This window comes from Cydia strobilella, chromosome 11, assembly GCF_947568885.1.
Source record: "Cydia strobilella chromosome 11, ilCydStro3.1, whole genome shotgun sequence".
Taxonomy (NCBI): domain Eukaryota; kingdom Metazoa; phylum Arthropoda; class Insecta; order Lepidoptera; family Tortricidae; genus Cydia; species Cydia strobilella.
Genome location: NC_086051.1, coordinates 6,589,391 through 6,608,637, shown reverse-complemented (window position 1 = coordinate 6,608,637; position 19,247 = coordinate 6,589,391). Strand labels below are relative to the sequence as shown.

Sequence of the window (19,247 nt, the reverse complement as noted above, 5' to 3'; positions counted from 1 at the left end):
CATATTACATATTATGTACCTACCGTCAGGCACCTGATGTTATTAAGAAGTACCTATTAAGCATAAACATATAGATATTTCAATAAGAATCAATAACACTAACAACAACAAGCACTAAAGGTAATATATTTGGCACGTACAATGTTACTTAAATCACCTGGCAATAAACTACTTATATATATAAGTATTTCCACCAGTAAACCTTTAAGATATACATAAGGGAAATAATTAAACTGTGTTTAGGCACGTGCCTGTAAAAACTTTTCTCTGCGTGCACTGTATATTCACTTACAAACAAAACAAAAGCGCCAGACGTAGATGTTAAACGTAACCTGCGTATTTAATGTTTTTCCACCATTAAACGGCCCGATCAAACATCTGACAAGGCAAATGTGTTTTCAGTACAAACAGTTTAACTCTGAAGCGTGGAAATTACGATCGCCCATGGCGAGAGAATTGTTTAGGTACAAGTTTGTTCCATACAACATAATAGGTCGAAGTAAATAACAGCAGGTAGATCTGGTAGATAGATAAGCACATGTGAGATCTGACCCAATGAAAGATGCGGGGCTCAAATAGCTTTCATCAAAACTTTGGTAATCGAATATATAAATTTTTTTTTTTTTCGTTACCTATATTTATAATATAAGTATCTATTAGTTAGCACTTTGATTAAAGAACGTGACGTGAAGTATTATTAAGGTGATGTGGTTATCATATAATTATAAAATAGCCATTTCACCTTCTGTCACTTTTTAAAATTAGTGTTATTTTAAAAACAGCATTGATTGTAAAACAAGTTAAAATGCCGTTAATTTTCATTAACCAGTTTCTCCCGCGTTGACAAGATTCGCAAACGATTGCTTTTCATTTGTTTCGTATATAATCCTCGTAGGATAAACAAACGCACAAGACCTCCTGAGGTGCGCAACCTGGTTCCATAATAGTTGCCACCTCCGTCTGGTCTGATTACTCTGATTGCGTTATTGACAGCTAGTTTACCCGAGCTAGCGAATGTTTGGGAAGCAAATGCAGCAATAATAGATTGACGTCACAAAAGCGATTCAAACCGCAAATGACTTTGAGTACGACGTCAATAAATCGAAATGTGCCGCTCAACATTATAGAACTATTTACTCAACAATGTTTACAAACAAATCGACTTCTTTGACATAAATACCAAAAAAATAACCGGCCAAGTGCGAGTCGGACTCGCCCACCGAGGGTTCCGTACTCTTTACTATTTGTTGTTATAGCGGCAACAGAAATACATCATCTGTGAAAATTTCAACTCTCTAGCTATCACGGTTGATGAGATACAGCCTAGTGACAGACAGACAGACGGACAGACGGACAGTGGAATCTTAGTAATAGGGTCCCGTTTTTACCCTTTGGGTACGGAGCCCTAAAAAACGAATATTTGGTAAAAATGTCGACATTTTATCGGTGTGTGATCGGTTGGCTGGTCGAATCAAACTTTATACGAATGGAAAATTTAGGAGCTTATATATTTTTCTATAGCTTGTTTTGTGTCCTACTAACTGCGTAAAGGCGTACCTCCCATCATCTCCACTACTCGTCCTGGTGTTATGTTATGTTACATCATGTATGCTACAGCTACCGCGTATACGCTAGTCACTTATTTAGTACACTAGTACTTTGACAGATACTTTTTTGACAAATGTATACAAATACATATACCTAGTTTATTTCCAAAATTATTAAAACTGTTACATTTTATGCTGACCTGTCCCGTGGGGGAAAAAGGAATGAAAAAGAATGTGAGATTAACGTAATATGTGGCGCCGCTCATCAGCAAGTTCAATATTGGTGAGTCACTTCACGCGGTGTCCTTTGTGGTCGTAACTTATTCTTAGAGGAATTTATTATTATGAATCATGTTGGGATGCAGCAAACTATATATACCTATTTATATTTTGTATAATACAATCAATGAGTACAGTTCCAAAATATACTAAACTAGCGACTCGCCCCGGCTTCGCATGCGTTGTTTAACTAATTTACACAAAACCTTTACAAACTATAGGTACATATAAACCTTCCTCTTGAATCACTCTATCTACTAAAAAAACCGGCCAAGTGCGAGTCGGACTCACACACGAAGGGTTCCGTACCATTAACTATAAAAACGGTCACCCATCCAAGTACTGACCCCGCCCGACGTTGCTTAACTTCGGTCAAAAATCACGTTTGTTGTATGGGAGCCCCACTTAAATCTCTATTTTATTCTGTTTTTAGTATTTGTTGTTATAGCAGCAACCGAAATACATCATCTGTGAAAAAATTCAGCTGTCTAGCTATCACAGATCACGAGATACAGCCTGGTGACGGACAGACAGACGGACAGACGGACGGACAGACTGACAGCGGAGTCTTAGTAATAGGGTCCCGTTTTTACCCTTTGGGTACGGAACCCTAAAAAACCGCATCAAAATCCATTGCGTAGTTTTAAAGATCTAGTTAAGCATACATAACGGATGGACAGACAGCGGAAAGCGACTTTGTTTTATACTATGTACCTATAGTGATGATAAAGTTAGATAAGGCACATAGGTAGTGGAAGACGTTTGATGTTGACGTCTGTTGCCTTGGATAATCTGAAAATCAAACCTATGCCTAGCATGAAAAGTGAAACTGAGGTACTCGTATATGTATGTAAGTACCACCTAATCATATAGATGCTATATTATTACTCCGCATTCGCAGTTAAACTATTATTTATAAGAGATTGAAAACACATAAAATGTTCTTATAACGGATGTCCCAAAAAGGACGCAAGATTTCAATTTGCCGCCATTTTTGTATTTTAGTGCTAACAACCCTAAAAAAAAACTTTTTGACAGCTGAATGTTTAAGGTTTGTAAAAATGGCGGGTTATACGAAAGATCAACGCGTTTTTAATATTGAACAATATTTCAAAAGTAATGAAAGTTTGGCGGGTACGGTTCGAAAATTTCTAGTCGTGTGATCTCTCGATTCGGTGATCAGAATTGGCCCCCTAGATCTTGCGATTAAACGCCTTTAGGGTTATTTAAAGTCTAAAGTCTATGCCAATAAGCCCACAACCACTCATGCTTTAAAAGAGGAAATTCGACGCTGCATCGGAGAAATTCAGCCGCATCTATGCAAAATGGTCATAGAAAATTTTGACAAAAGAGTGCGTATGTGCCAGCAAAGCCTAGGAGGACATTTGCCTGACGTATTATTTCACAAATAACCCTATTTTATGTATTTCAAGATTTTATATATAAATGTATTATAACGAAAAAAAATTTGTTTTTCATCAATTTCAAATCTTGCGTCCTTTTTGGGACACCCTTTATAAACTAGATAAGTACCAGACAGGTACTTAGATACAATAATTAAGCATAATGATTATATTGATTATACAAGACCAGTAGTCAGTTCCAATAATAAATCAGAGAGCAGTGATCGCGCCGAGCTGAGACTTGCACAGAAGCTCATTTTCATCCTCGCACCTGTCCGCAGTTCCCACACGTCTGTTACACAATAAATGCGTTTTTTATGCATCTAGCCTTTTTACTCCGATTATTATTAGACCGCTCAGGATGTAACTAATAGCGCTGAATGGCGAGGAGATTGCGAGGCGTCAGAGTGGACATGGACGTTTTTCTGAGCGGACGAGTCTGGACTACAATCTACAATCGGCAGATTTATGATGACTTTCATGAGGTGCAAAGCATAGCAATTAGTGCACCTGCTGTCTACAATCCCCCTGAAGACTTGTTAATGATTTGTATGCTTTATGAAATTCTCCTTTACGTAAAATATGTTAAAATTAGAATACCGTAAAATAAATATGTGACATGATGCAATATCTACTTATCTTTATAATAAACCACTACCACTACTTCACAACTTCAACCCAGTTTTTATACATTACTACGCGGACGAGGCTAGCAGGCGGAGGATAGTTTATTAATATCTGTAAGTTAAATTGCCTGCTTATCATCAAAATAAAAACAGTGCTGTAATTAATAACTTCCTTACGAGCTGAATATCAATTCCGAACACTCAGTCCCAATTCGGGCGAATTAATACCCAGATTGGCGACGCAGTTTGACGAGACCAGTAGCTCCTACTCCTGCCACCTGTTCGCCGTTCCCACGCCGCGGCCTCTGAGGCTGCGGCTAGCATGTTCGTTACTCTGCTACTCAAATCATTATTACTAAGATATTGATACTTACTGAAATAACTTAACTTTACATTACTTAAGATATTTAAGATTAAGATAGTTTTTCTGCGTCCAGAAATAGATAATAGACGCACTTTCTGACTTGTATTGTTTCTTGCTACGAGCTAGTCGAGTGTGCTAGACATGCGCACGGGCAACAAGTTGAGACAATGTCGCCAAGCGCGACATAATGCGGCCCGGCGTCGTCCGCACTCGTTATTTACGACACGTCTACTCGAGGCAAGTTTTTGCGCCGTTATCGATGCGTGAAGCGCACTTAAAACTTAATTACACGTCATGAGAATAATCTGATTATATTGGACTCAATGCCACGTACTTTGTTATTTACTCAACCACAAAAAATATCATACAGTTATACGCCATAATCGCTTCGACGAAGTTGTGGATCTTTTAAATAGCGCACCATGTATGCATGGGTTCTGGTCGAGAAAAATATCGTATAGAACAGTATAAAGAGTATAAAGACCTAATACACAATATTGAAAATAAATTAAAAATAATACTTTTGATGGCGCAGAGCGTATCGTGGCATATTTAGACATATAAATAATTAAAATTAGTTATGTTGTTAATAACTATTAGTTGCGTTGTTTTATCACCGAGTTCCTATGGCCACCTCCTTTCTCCATCACCATATCAGCTCGATGGTACGATAATATTGCATTGTCACTCAACTTACATACCTATGTATACAATTAGCTTCATCGGAAACCGGGAAGTAGGTCGAATTTAACTTGCAATATTTGATTAGGTTAGATACACACAGACAACGGGACAGGTGAATCTAAATAAAAGCTTGTAAAAAACCCGGCCAAGATCATGTCGGGCCATGCTCAGTGTAGGGTTCCGTAGTTACCCTTCCGTCACAATAGGCTAAACTGGAGCTATTAGTATAGAAGATTGTTAACAAAGGGATGAAATGATGCTTGGTGCCTTTCACTCGAGTTAAACAACCTACTTTTCATATCGAATACTAGGAAACCAAAAGACAAGGCAAATTTGCATAATCAGTAATTAAAATTAGATAAAGTAATAGACGTATAACCACATTCTTTTCCTTAGAACTTACTTTCAATCGGAGACTTTTCATATCTGGTCATAACATTGTCAGGTGACAAGCAAAAGTCACTAAGTACCACCACAAGTTCATAGCCATAGTGAACCGTAGTATTATACGAATAAGGTTGATTTTTGTTTAATTATTTTTCAGTAATTACTGAGTTTTGCTTGTCACCTGACGATGTATAATGTCACCAAAAACATTTTCATGTAAAATGTTGCCAAGACGAAACCATAAGGCTCGCACTTTCAAAAAGTTATCAGATCTCTTGTGTAGCCAAGCTTCTAAAGTTCTAACTCTACAAGTCCTCTAGCTTCACAAACTCTACACCTTAGCCAAAATATGTGGTTTGGCCATTTCGCTGCTGTGAAAAATTGATTTAATATTCATTATTTTTTATTATACAATAGTTCTTGTAGTAATGAAACGGCTAAGCCACATAATTTGACTAAGGTGTAGAGTTTGTGAAGTTAGGATAGGACTTGTAGAGTTTGGCTCGGAGGTCTGCAAAGTTGTTCCCGTAACCCCGACCAAAAGCGAGCGTCGGAACACCCCAGGGGTTTTAGTCCGTGTGAGTCGGACATACCCACTCGGCTTCTCCCGGGCCGGGTGGGATCCCTAACGGATTTACCCCGGGGTTAAAAAAAAACTTGTAGAGTTAAGAAGCTTGGCTCTACAAGAGATCTGATAACTTTTTGCCAGTGCGAGCCTTATGGTTTCGTCTTGGCAACATTTTACATGATTTGTTAATAAAGTATGAATATCGTCGGGATTAAATTCCCTCTTACTTTTTACGTTCTTTTTACGTTTTTACTTTCGTTCTAAAACTGCCAATAGTCAATGGCATTACTCATTCAGCCAATGAAACTATTTAGAGAAATTAAATATTAAATAACAATTGAATGAATAAAATAACTAGTTTTTATCTTACATTTTATGCTAAATAACTTTAAAGACCCATTTAATCTCGTAATGTACGGTTACTGTGGCTCTACGTCTTCTTACTATGAAGGGGAGACTTTTTGCGATAAATCGAAAACGGTTAAACTGATCATGTTCGCTATAGTTTTCATTTAATGTCTTTCTAAAGCTCTATTTCTACGGTCTTTTTAATATAGATATATAGATATATATAACTCTAGATAAAACAATGTGGTAATTAAGGTTTTTGTACATAATATAGTCCGGACGATATCGACAACGATATTTGTTTAGGTATACAGTACACTTCGAGCAACACCGGCTTCCGACACGTCGGAAGGGAGGAGCCCAAGCGATATCTTACCGTACAAATCTTTCTAGCATTTTTTGCAGGGGGAAACGTGCACACAGGCACACTTCTCACTCACTACATACAAAATCCAATCTCTAATGACGACTCAAATACATAGAATACACACATCAAAGACAAATCTTGCACTACTCGATCTCTTTTTGTGTACGGACTACTACGAGCTACGGACGAGTCACAACACGCACCGCCATAACTACGGTTGTGCCTATGCTTCGGCAGAGGGGAAATAGTACGTATGCCGTCTCCCTTCCGTCTTGCTCGAAGACGGTACACAATCACCTATCAAAAAGTAATAATAACTCTCTTTGCACGAATACTAAATTTCAGTTAATATAGGAATTATCTACAAAAGTTCAGCTACAATATCCTGAGTTGAAGCATAAACACACGTTTTGCACCTCCAGTTAAACGTCAATTCGTATCTTTACTGCGCAAGTGCGCAATCAATTACCCGGAGCCCTAAGGCCAACGCAACTCGTATGAACTTGAAACCGCAATTGGAAAACCACTTAACGACATTGTCCTTTTGTCGACGGCTTGCAGGTGCGTGGTGACGTCAGGATGGCCATGAGAATATCCCGAGAGCTACCATTCTCACGCCTCCGCCAACCAGTTCCTCGCCAAATCGAGTGCCGTTAGCTACTGCAAGTACTGCAACTGCATGCGTGTTTTAGATAACCTGTTGTGCCCGACCACATAATGAAGCGACTCTATTTTAGTATTTCAGGTCTACACAACCTACCGTTTCACCTATAAGCATCGCACAGGAATAATGACGAAGCCTGTTGCATTTCGATATAATAAAACACATTTTCATATTTAAGAAAGAAACCTGCTATTGTTTAAGTGTTCCCATGAACAATCTGAAACTTTCTCACGGTAAACACTAATAGGGAGTCAAGTGTCTCTGATTGCAGCAAAATTAAACTGTCATATGATTAAACAAAGTCACCCCATTTGCATTAGAAATTACCATAAAATCAATCCCATGTCGCTGCCGGAAACGGCTGCGATGCGTGTAATCTATGCCGATTCCAAAATAATGGTGCACATAGGTGCGACGGTTTGCGCGGCCTCGGCGCCGGCGCACGGATCGTGTTGTTTACCGTTACATTGAATGCACCGACGTTTAACGATGCTCGTTCGTTTCATGCTGCTGCATTAAACTGATTTCATCTGGGATTCCTCTCATGATTTTGGGTTAATCGATATGCAATTAGCCAGGTTCATTTTGTAAGCAAGACCACCACCAACGTTTACAGATCGGATTGATAGTAATTTAAACTTTACCTATTGGAACAAATAAATATAAATTATGTATGAAAACTGCACTACATACCTATGTAAAGTACCTACTTTACTTAAAATAAAATCGCTTTCCGCTGTCTGTCTGTCCCTATGTATGCTTGGATCTTTAAAACTACGCAACGGATTTTGATACGGTTTCCACCTATGAATAGAGTAATTCTTGAGGAAGGTTTTAGTGTATAGTTTGTAAAGGTTTTGTGTAACCCGTGCGAAGCCGGAGCGGGTTGCTAGTATAAACTAAATAATAAATAAAATAAAAAGTTCATTTATTTCGGACAATTCGAATTCGGAATCCATATATCACATACAATAAACTAAACGTAACTAAATTCATGATAATAAAACACCCCTAAACCTAAACTAAAATAAAAATTCACCCCTGGGCAAGGTGCCGTAGATGCCGGCAGCATTACCCCGCTGAATTGCAATACTAATGAGCTGTGCGAGGAAGCTGCCAGCCCTACGGTCCCCAGTCACATCCAGCCTCTGATAAGGCTCCGTAAAATTTCAGGACACCGGGATCGCACGGGCCGAGTGTTTCCACACCAAAAGGGTTAAAACTATATTCTTGGCCGATACGGCTGTACTTCTACTTAGCCCTTTTTCTTCGCTCAGCCGCATCCGCAGCCGCACCCGGTGAGACGGACTTGCCATGAAGATGGGATGGGGCCATTGTATCCACGCATGTAGCGTCCCACATTGATAGTTAACTTACGTACCATATTATTGTGTGAATTTTGCTTTAATATTTTTCCAGTGAATTCCATGGAAGTAGGCAGTGTTGGCCGAACCGAAACGTTAATGCAATTAACCATTAACCAGTACAAATTGAACCGTAAACTGTAACCGTCCGTTTCGGTTTGTACAATATACAATTTGTACTGGTTAATGGTTAATTGCAATTAACGTTCGGTCAACACTGGAAGTAGGTTGTATCTACCTATAGGCGCAAGCGTGCGGCGGCAAATAAGGCAGGGACAAAGGCGTTTCAGGCTCGTTAACTTCTTAATGTACCTAAATTACTGCCGCAATTTTGATACTCATCATAGTACGAAAAGAAAGAGTACACTGCAACCCAATATTACAAATTTACAATAAGCATGTACTAACTTAACTCACGTTTATAAAGCCAGTCAAAAGCATGCAAGGGCGCAGCAATCTTATAAATAAATAATTAACTACTACAATCGTTTCTTCGGAATTACATATATGAGATGGTAATAAGTCACAATAAAAAACTAATTTTAAATGTGAAACTCTTTCTTTCGGCACCAAATATCACACAGTTACTTACGTACGTAAGTACTTACCTACATAATGTGTCTATTTGTATTTTACAGAAATAGCTGTTCTTTTCTTAAAAAATGCCCTGTAACATAGAGAAGGTTTAAGTCAGATTAGTGGTGCAGTGTGCACTGATGGTAAGTTGATATCTACAGACCGGCGTCTGGCGGTAACCGGAGCCGGCGCGGTGCTCGGGCGCACCCGTCGCGGCGCGCGCGCCGCTCTGCTGGACAGAGGGACAGTTCTGTTAGGCATCATATAAGCCGATAGTCTCTGAACATTTACATATAACGAGTTTTCTGAGATTATTCTGGATCGCACGAGTGTTGTCAAAAACTGCAGTCTATCAACTACCTACTTAATACCTTAGGTATACCTAGATTTATTAATAAACTGTATCTTTTTAGGGTTCCGTAGGTACCCAAAGGGTAGAAACAGGAATTACTTAAGTGGGGCTCCCATACAACAAACGTGAATTTAAATGGTACGGAACCCTTCGTGCGCGAGTCCGGCGGCCGGTTTTGTGTTGTTGTCATGTCGTTGCTCCTTTGGAATTGCTAAAACAATCTCCAAATAGCTATGTAGAAGGCGTTGTTGAGTTTTACATTCACATGAAGTTTACCTTCTTAAATAGGTTTTTAGTTCTTTCATTATACCACTATACTTTGCTAAAAATAAGTATTTCAATATGTTAGTACAAAATTACAAATCCTGTATGTACCTAATAAATGCAAACTTTTGCATCTTACACCATGAAAATACCTACTCACTTTCCGTATAAATAGGTTCAGATCCACACAATGCAATGAGTATGTCATATGTCATACGTATTACACGTATCTGAAAACATGCGAGAACACATATTACAAGTTATTTGGTATGCTGTACCGCTACTGACAATGGTTAAACTAAACATTACAAGTCACAGCAGTGTTTCCTTATTAACAGGCTTCCTGCTTCTTGTCGAACCGAGCTAGCCCTGACAATCATCATAAATTACCGGCCTGCCGGTTGATTATTTTATAGACCTACCTAGTTGCCGATCAACTGCCATAAACTACTTTCTTGATATGAAACTGTTAGTACTTCAAAGTTAATTAACACGACTATAATTAAGACGAAAGTGGAGGACCCGCAAACGTAGTCCTCATTTTCCTGTCTATTAATATTATTAAAAATATTTTGACACAATTTGTTGTAAGTATATCAAGCACAGCTATGCCACTACGTTTGATTTTTTTATTCGAATTTTTAATTATTATAATAATTATTATAAAGGCATTTAAAAATTTGTATGAAATCTGTTTTTCGCTCCTAATTTTTACAATAATCATCTATATTAGCTATGGTTAATATAGGTAATCAAATTATGTCAATTTTTTTTTCATAGTACCAATATCCAGAGAGGAAAATGGGGCCTACGTTTGTATCCCAGGTAGCAAAGTGACGTTAGCAACGTCATAATTACGTAATTATGGCTCATAATGACGTTGCTGACGTCATAATGACGTTGCTGACGTCATAATGACGTATAAATGCTGTTAGGGATGGAAAAGCGGCCGTCCCCTTTCCTCATAAAGACCGAAGAGGCAAGACGTTATACATTAAGTTTAACCTATTGAAATATTTATTAATTAACACATTAATTACTAAATCATTATTAACTTCCTACTAGTTTGTGTCTGTCTGTACCTTTGTAACGTGTATTGTTTTCATATGAAGTTCGATTTAAAGAATGCACACGCTTGTGTAATTTAGAGCCATGCTGCCATGAGTACATTACCCAAATAACCTCTTGAGGTCTAAAATAATGATAAATAATCTTAACGATGGAAAAACGGTCCGTGCATTTGGATGCAGTTATTCGAATATAGCCTGATCGCAGGAGTAATTGGGTAACAGTTGGAAACTCATATCGGCCGTTCAATTACATTACAGCGCATGCCCTTAAAAAGTGGAAAGGAGTAAAAAATCAAGAGCGAGGCGAACATTACCGGAGCGTTACAGTAAATTATTGGTTTGCGAGTAACTGGACGCTGGCAGCAGGTGCCTTCCGGATCCGGACCGCCAGATAAAGTGCATTAATTTAGTAAGATATATAATGCATATTACAAATATAATAAAAAACCGGTCAAGTGCGAGTCGGACTCGCGCACCGAGGGTTCCGTACATTACATAATTTTAACAATGTATTTTTAGGGTTCCGTACCCAAAGGGTAAAAACGGGACCCTATTACTAAGACTCCGCTGTCCGTCTGTCACCAGGCTGTATCTCGTGATCTGTGATAGCTAGACAGCTGAAATGTTCACAGATGATGTATTTCGGTTGCCGCTATAACAACAAATACTAAAAACAGAATAAAATAGAGATTTAAGTGGGGCTCCCATACAACAAACGTGATTTTTGCCCGAAGTTAAGCAACGTCGGGCGGGGTCAGTACTTGGATGGGTGACCGTTTTTTATAGTTAATGGTACGGAACCCTTCGTGTGTGTCCGACTCGCACTTGGCCGGTTTTTTATGTGAAACGTGAGTGTAAGGTAAATTGCGGTTTACGATTAATGACGTATTAAAAAAACCGGCCAAGTGCGAGTCGGACTCGCGTTCCAAGGGTTCCGTACATTACACAATTTAAACAATGTATTTTTATGTGAAACGCGATTGAAATGTCTTTAAAAAACCCGTAGGGGTGGGATCAAAAACTAAGTAATTAAGTCCGACTCACGCTTGACTGCACATTTCTCATAGGTTTTCCTGTGATCTATAGGTAAAGATCTATTTTGTGTATTTTTTTCAAAATTTTAGACCCAGTAGTTTCGGAGATACCATTCTCCCGGTCATTTTGTGCCTATTTTCTTGAATAACTTCTAAACTCTTTATCCTAAAATTATAAAAAAATATATATTTGAAATTCTCATAATAAGCTCTTTTATTTGATATGTAACACGATATAGTTTGAAAAACTTTATTTTTTAATTTTCTCATTCACCCCCCAAAAGTGACCCCCGTGTTTAAAATTCATTTGTTTACATTACGTGTCCGTCTTTGGGTCATAAACTTACATATGTGTGCCAAATTTCAACTTAATTGGTCTAGTCGTTTCGGAGAAAATAGGCTGTGACAGACGGACAGACAGACGCACGAGTGATCCTATAAGGGTTCCGTTTTTTCCTTCTGAGGTACGGAACCCAAAAAACTACTTACTAGATCTCGTTCAAACCAATTTTCGGTGGAAGTTTGCATGGTAATGTACATCATATATTTTTTTCAGTTTTATCATTCTCTTATTTTAGAAGTTACAGGGGGGGGGGTGGACACATTTTAGAATAAAAATAAGAATAAGAAAACATTCATTGCCACACAACAGAAGAGAAATTACAGGAAACGAATAACATAAAAAATTGGCATGCGCGACAAAAGGAGCGGGCTCAGCATATGCTGCGCTAGCCACTTCACCAGGAATTGACCGCACAGCGCTGACTTTCAGTCCGCCCCCTTACTGAACCACATTGATATATATGTGCGCAGGATATTATTTTTACTTATTTGTCTCTCGCGCAAACTATTCAGTATAGAAAAAATGATATTAGAAACCTCAATATCATTTTTTAAGACCTATCCATAGATACCCCACATGTATGGGTTTGATGAAAAAAAAAAATTTTAAGTTTCAGTCCCAAGTATGGGGAACCCCCAAAATTTATTGGTTTTTTTCCTATTTTTGTGTGAAAATCTTAATGCGGTTCACAGAATACATCTACTTACCAAGTTTCAACAGTATAGTTCTTATAGTGGCTGTGACATACGGTTACGGACGGACGGACAGACAGACAGACAGACAGACATGACGAATCTATAAGGGTTCCGTTTTTTGCCATTTGGCTACGGAACCCTAAAAATGGAGGATAATGTGGAAAAAAGTGACGTCAATAAGAGTAACTGGCTATAACATGACTACCACACGTTTAATTCTTTTATCACAACGTTTCTCTGTGATACTATTTTTATGTGGTGTAGATATACAGGGTGGGCACAGGGATTCCGACAGACTTTAACCATGAATTCTAGTGCCTATTTGGATAAAAAAAAAGTAATATAACAATGCCATAGAAAGCCTAATTTACGAGATATTCAATTATTTAAGTAATTTCGAAGTTAAAAAAACTCAAGGCTAACACGCCCTTATGTGACGTAATCATACATACCAAGACACAAACAATCACACATGCAAAGCAGAAGTGTTAAAAATAGTAAACTTACCTGTCACCTGCTATAAACTAGACTATAAAGTGTCATATTGGTGTCGCATGTTGTCTTTTTCACTCTTTCAAACTAAAGATACGTTCACAAGTTAGTACTATCGTTAATTGATTTATTTTGTTCCAGAAATTAAGTAAATTAATTAGGCAATTTTGGACCCATGTTGATATAACATTTTTCTTTCGTAACACTGCCAGGAATCCACGGTTAAAGTCTGTCGGAATCCCTGTGCCCACCCTGTATATGTAACTAAATGGGTCAAACATGAATTTATTTTATGTAACAATATGATACTTAAGCAGTAAGATAAATTTTATCAATTTTGCTACTCAACTTTTCCTCGTGGAGAGTTGCATAAAATAAAAGCTCTACTTTTTCATACAACATTTACGTTCACGTTCCTCCAATGAGGGCTAACGCGTATGAATTCGCCGCTAGGGGCGCTAGTGTAGATGGTGGTCTTTTCCATAGTTCGAAATGTCAAATGTCACTTGTCACTTAAATGACTGACAGCTGTTCTTTAGTCTTTACGTCGTGCTCTAAGAGCATTTGGAATTTCTACCTCTAACCGTATCTGGATAGAGCCCTAGAGGCCATAATTGTATTATTTATACTTTTACCGTACACTGGCTGATTTACATCAAGATTGAAGAAATATAACTCGATCCCACGTGGATCCCACTTTGACGTTGGCGAAATCATCGACAGTATCGATGGAGCCATTCTACATAAAGATTGATTGATTGAACAGAGGCGCCAACTGGTGAGCAAAAAAACGATAGCCCTCATTGAGGAGGGTTCTCGGACAGTGGTGTAGGGTTAGAGCCGGTGTAGCATTATTTGACGTTCATATTATGAACTTCATAAGCGCATTGTAAAATCAACTACATAACATTTATAGTCATTTTAAATAAATATTTTTACTTATAGATAAATATTATGGTACAAAGTTGAATGAGCAGTGTACTGAGGAATTGAGGATACAAATACTTTCGGACCCATTTAGAAATAACCCGCCGGCCCCGGGGTCCAGTGACCATAACCGGCGACGGTAATGATGGGCAATTTCCGAAAGCCCGCGCAGGCCCAACTCGGTGATCTACTGCGATCACGCGCAGCCGAGAAAGTAGTGCGAGTGCGACCGATATAATTATAAGGTACCTACTGACTTTTAATACAATTACATCTATATCGTTAACAAATTCCGTAAATGCAAGGTTAAAAATTTATATCGCTGCAGATCAAAGTGTTAAAACCTTGACATTTTGTTCGAGTCATTCGCTGTTATACCTAGTTGGAATATTTCCAAAATTTGCAATTGTACGAAGAGCTCTATTGTACATTCTGACAACTTGAAAAATCCAAATATTTATAACGAAATTTCTAGATGCTTAAGTAGGTACATAATATTATGCTCGAGTTCCTAACGCTTATAATTTCGTTATGTAGATACATGTCTTCTATCATGCAGCGAATAGCAATTTTAAAGATTATAACAAAGATATATGTAACTCCGTATAAGATAAGTAAAGTCTAAGAAAAAACGTAAGTACCTCGGAAAATCAAGATAAAAATATGCTCGAATAGATGGCGTACTCGTATGTATGGTCATGTAGGTAGCGACACCGTTTGATATTTAACAAATTTAACACATAGGTGTCAGTGAAAGAATATGGGTCAAAGTCATATGACGTTCTAAAAATAATAAATAAGGTTAGGTTTTTATAATATGTTTATATGTATTTTATATTGTTTTTGTATTTTATTTTTATATCCATATTATAAAAACCTAGCCTAAGATGAAAGAAAAATAAAGAGAATAATAATAAAACATTTATCCATATATTTATATTTAAATCGATATTTTTATTAATTTTCATTTTTAGTTTTAATCCTATGCTGAAACATGGCAGTAAATTTACTGTGACTACAAAATTTACTATGACAATAAGCCTTAACACTCTATTCTCTTTGATTATAATTAGGTAAAACTTGCAATTTGTGAAAGATTGCTACGCTTGTAGATTGCTACCTCTCATTTTATTCACTAACATCTCATTAAAACGATTAATTCATAAAAATGGTAATTTTGGGCTGCCTTTCCCATTCAGTGGCAACCAATTCCAAATGCGGACTTCTGAGGTAGCGATGGTCTCTCGGCCGTAATTTACCTCTATCAGATTTAATGAATCAGTTTCTTTTTATTTGGGCAATTTGCGATTATAAGAGTTATTTCGAGCACCACCTTTACATTCAATGTGGATCGAAAGTTTATTTGGTTGTAAATATTCTTGGATTTAATATTTAACAGATTTTTTTAATATTCTTTTGGCTCTGGGTACCAATAAATATAACTCAGTAATATTTTACTTTGCTTTGAAGTGCGTACCTTATAAAAAGGTAGTTAAATCAAATTACTACACATTGGACATCATGCGGCCACAACCAGTTTTATAAATATTAAAAATCAATAAGCAGGGGCCTATTTCACTTACTAAAATAACATTTGGTATCAGAAGAAGGACTAAAGAGAATATAAAACATTGTAGGAGGCCGCGACATAAAATTTACATAGCAATTAAACTTCAAGTCATTCGTCCTGTTATTGAATTACAATGCAGTGAAAAAGGTCCCGGAGATAACTCGTTGCAACTTGCACTGACGACGACGACGGGGCAATTTCAATGGCAAATGGATGCATTGGATCACCGCGCACCCACAGGTGCAGCGTGCCGTGCAACATGCTTGATAAATAGGTAAGATTGATTTTTTTGTGGTGATTCTCACGATTATTTCGTTTACAAGTAAGTAACTTGTTTGAACATGTTTTCTTTGCAACCAGGGAACAAAAATCAAATTATTATATTTTGATTTGTGACTTTTTTTAGTAGTCACGACACTACTGAAAAAAGAGTATATATAAATTAAATTATAGACCTAAATAGATCTCATACACCTACTAAAGAAAACGTGTCCGGAGGTCTCTATCACTTTTTTTATAACATCAATTTTTACATCATACATCATACCATATTTCAATTTAAGTACTCTATATTTACTGGGCACACAAGTACACGCGTACACGCGTCATTTAAGACGAAAGTGGAGGACCCGCGCGAAATCGCCTTTTCATACACACGTAGTCCTCATTTTCCTCTGGGTATTAACATAATTGAAAATAGTTTGACACAATTTGTTGTATATAAAGCACAGCTATGCCCCTACATTTGTTATTTTTTTTTAATTTCTTGATTATTATAAAAGTTAGGAGCATTTAAAAATTTGTATGAAATCTGATTTGTCTTTTAATTCTTACAATAATCAAAAAATCTAAAAAAAAGTCAAACCCCCTACGTTTGACATCCGCAAAGAAATTCAAAGGTGTATCCTTAATCCGCATTGGGCCAGCGTGGGGACTATAGCCCAAACCCTCTCGCGAGTGAGAGGAGGCCTGTGCCCAGCACCGCTATCATGGTCGCGTTTTTGTCACTTGTCATATCATGAGTCACTTTCGCACTTAAGTACTTGTTAGAGCGTGACAGGTATGGTGACAAATGATAGACAGCCATCCATCTTAGCCCCGCAGCAGTGGGACGTATAAAAGCTGAATTATTATTTTATTACATATTTGACATATTTGACAAATGTGAATACTTGTAATTTTAATTGTAATAATTGTAATTTTAATTATTATTGAATTTTATTTATTGAATTTTTAATTTAATTATTTAATTTGAATTGTATTGTGTTGAGTTTTAATTATTTGTTGCATTTTCTAGTCAAAAATGATGATAATTTGTGGTGATATGTTAGATTTATAAGGCTCATCCGGTGTGTCCTAGCCCTAAGTTAGCTCCTAGTCATTAGTTAATTTGCATGTTAATTTGTTTTGTAATTGCACTAACATTATTTTTATTAGCTATGTAAGTTACTAACACATATGGGTGTATTAGGCCTGAAATAAATGACAATTTGATTTAATTTTATTTTAATTATTATATTTTGCTATGAAGACAGTTTTTACATGGAAGACGCAGACGCAGACGAAGTCGCGGGCGCGGGCAGAAGCTAATATGGTAGTACAATTACGACATACTTTTCATAATGTCAAACCAATGTTCGAAGTCCGCTCTGGAACGGCATGCAAAATGCAAAGCCGCCGTACCAAACTTGGGGTTGCTCTACATTGACCAGTTTGGCCAAGTTGTACGAAGTAGTACGAACTGCCACATCTGTAATGTTTGATTTGACTTAAACATGTACATTTCGTTCCAAAACAACTAACAATTTATTGACTGATAGAAAACGCTTTATTTAGGCACGGAATTTAGTCTGCATACACCGTGTCCAATGTCCAAGTCCGAATACAGTACAAATAAGGTGAAGGGGGCGAAGTGCGCCTGCCGTGTAAGTGCCGTTTTCACTATAAAAAAAAATTGGTCTTGTAATATTCAGTTTGAGCTCTTTCAAATGATATCCCACTCGACCTAGCAACTAGACTTTAAAATTCTGCTCCCTCTTTATTATGGGCATTTTCCATAATTAATACAAAAAAATATTAAAAACTTACACTTTCAATGTGTTTGGGTTAGCGTTTTCATGATTATTCCAAATTTCAAATCGATAGCTTAAGTTCTCGAGATATTTAGCAATGTGACAGACAGACAGATGGACAGAGTCGCACAAGGGTTCCTTTTGTACCTTTTTGGTACGGAACCCTAAAAATAGGAAATTATTGTAAGAAAATTCAGTAAAGATTAAATAAACAATACCAGGAATTTGAAGAACAATTACATTTATGACTTCATTTGTATAACAGTAATTGTATGTATTTGTCTTTAGTTATAGAAAGTTGTGATTTTTACGACAACGGGAAGTGCAATTACAATTCGCAATCAACATAACCGGTGCTTTCGCGGTGACAATAGCAGATGTCGCGATTAGAGTCGCGCGTTAGCATGAGACATGAACATGAATATTACAAGTAAGTAACCCTAAAAAAACCGGACGGATACAGTCAACATCATAAATATCGCAACAATCAAGATGAAAACATGTTGTCAGCATTATTTACCTTCGCACTAAACAAACAATGATTGCATTCAATTGCATTATATATTCCCAACACTGATCTTGAGGCCCATTTGACTCGATAATCGCGACGATATGTATGTACCTAGTTACTAGTTACTAGGTACATACATAAAAGTTGGCATACCGTGTGTCATTCTGATGACTCCGTGACGTGAGTATAAATAATATAAGTCAGTAAAAGTTATAAAGAGATCACAAACCACTAGCTCTATTTCAAAAACTGAAAAAGAAGAGTTCCAAACCGAGTAAGCCCCATTTAGTTAGAAGAAACTTTCTTCAGCATTGGCTTCGCTCTGAGCAACGCTACGGGCCGAGCCCCGCACGGGTCTCCCCCCCTACGGCGCCGGCCCGGCCTGCGCGGCCACCGCGCGGTGCTTTCCACCCTGTCTCCGGGGACTTTCCACAGGGTAAAGGAACCATGAAGGCTCTGCAAGTAACCCCGAAAGCTGAACTGGCTGGAACTCCCACTGAAGTACAATACGTTTTGTATATATACTCAGTCGCTACAAAACTTCAATAGTGCGATTTACGATTGGACAGTTTTCCAGCCATAGTTCTTAAATTGCCCAAAAGTGTACTATTAAAATTATGCCGTATTAATATAAACTTATACAGATTTGATGTTCATGCTTTATTTGTAGGTTTTTATCAGTTATTAGTCAGGACTGGGAAGGTGACCATCGTGAAATAACGTTTACGTTAAAGCGCCAT

The 19,247-nt window shown here is 37.5% G+C and overlaps 1 long non-coding RNA gene across 1 annotated transcript in view; it reads right to left on the bottom strand.

The window, feature by feature from the left end:
* The window catches only part of LOC134745469 (uncharacterized), a 28,447-nt gene extending 16,015 nt beyond the window's left edge, over positions 1-12,432 (bottom strand). The window contains exon 1 of the long non-coding RNA XR_010128185.1: positions 12,366-12,432. This is a non-coding gene — a long non-coding RNA (uncharacterized LOC134745469). The remainder of the gene's footprint in view (positions 1-12,365) is intronic.
* Positions 12,433-19,247: the final 6,815 nt, after the last annotated feature.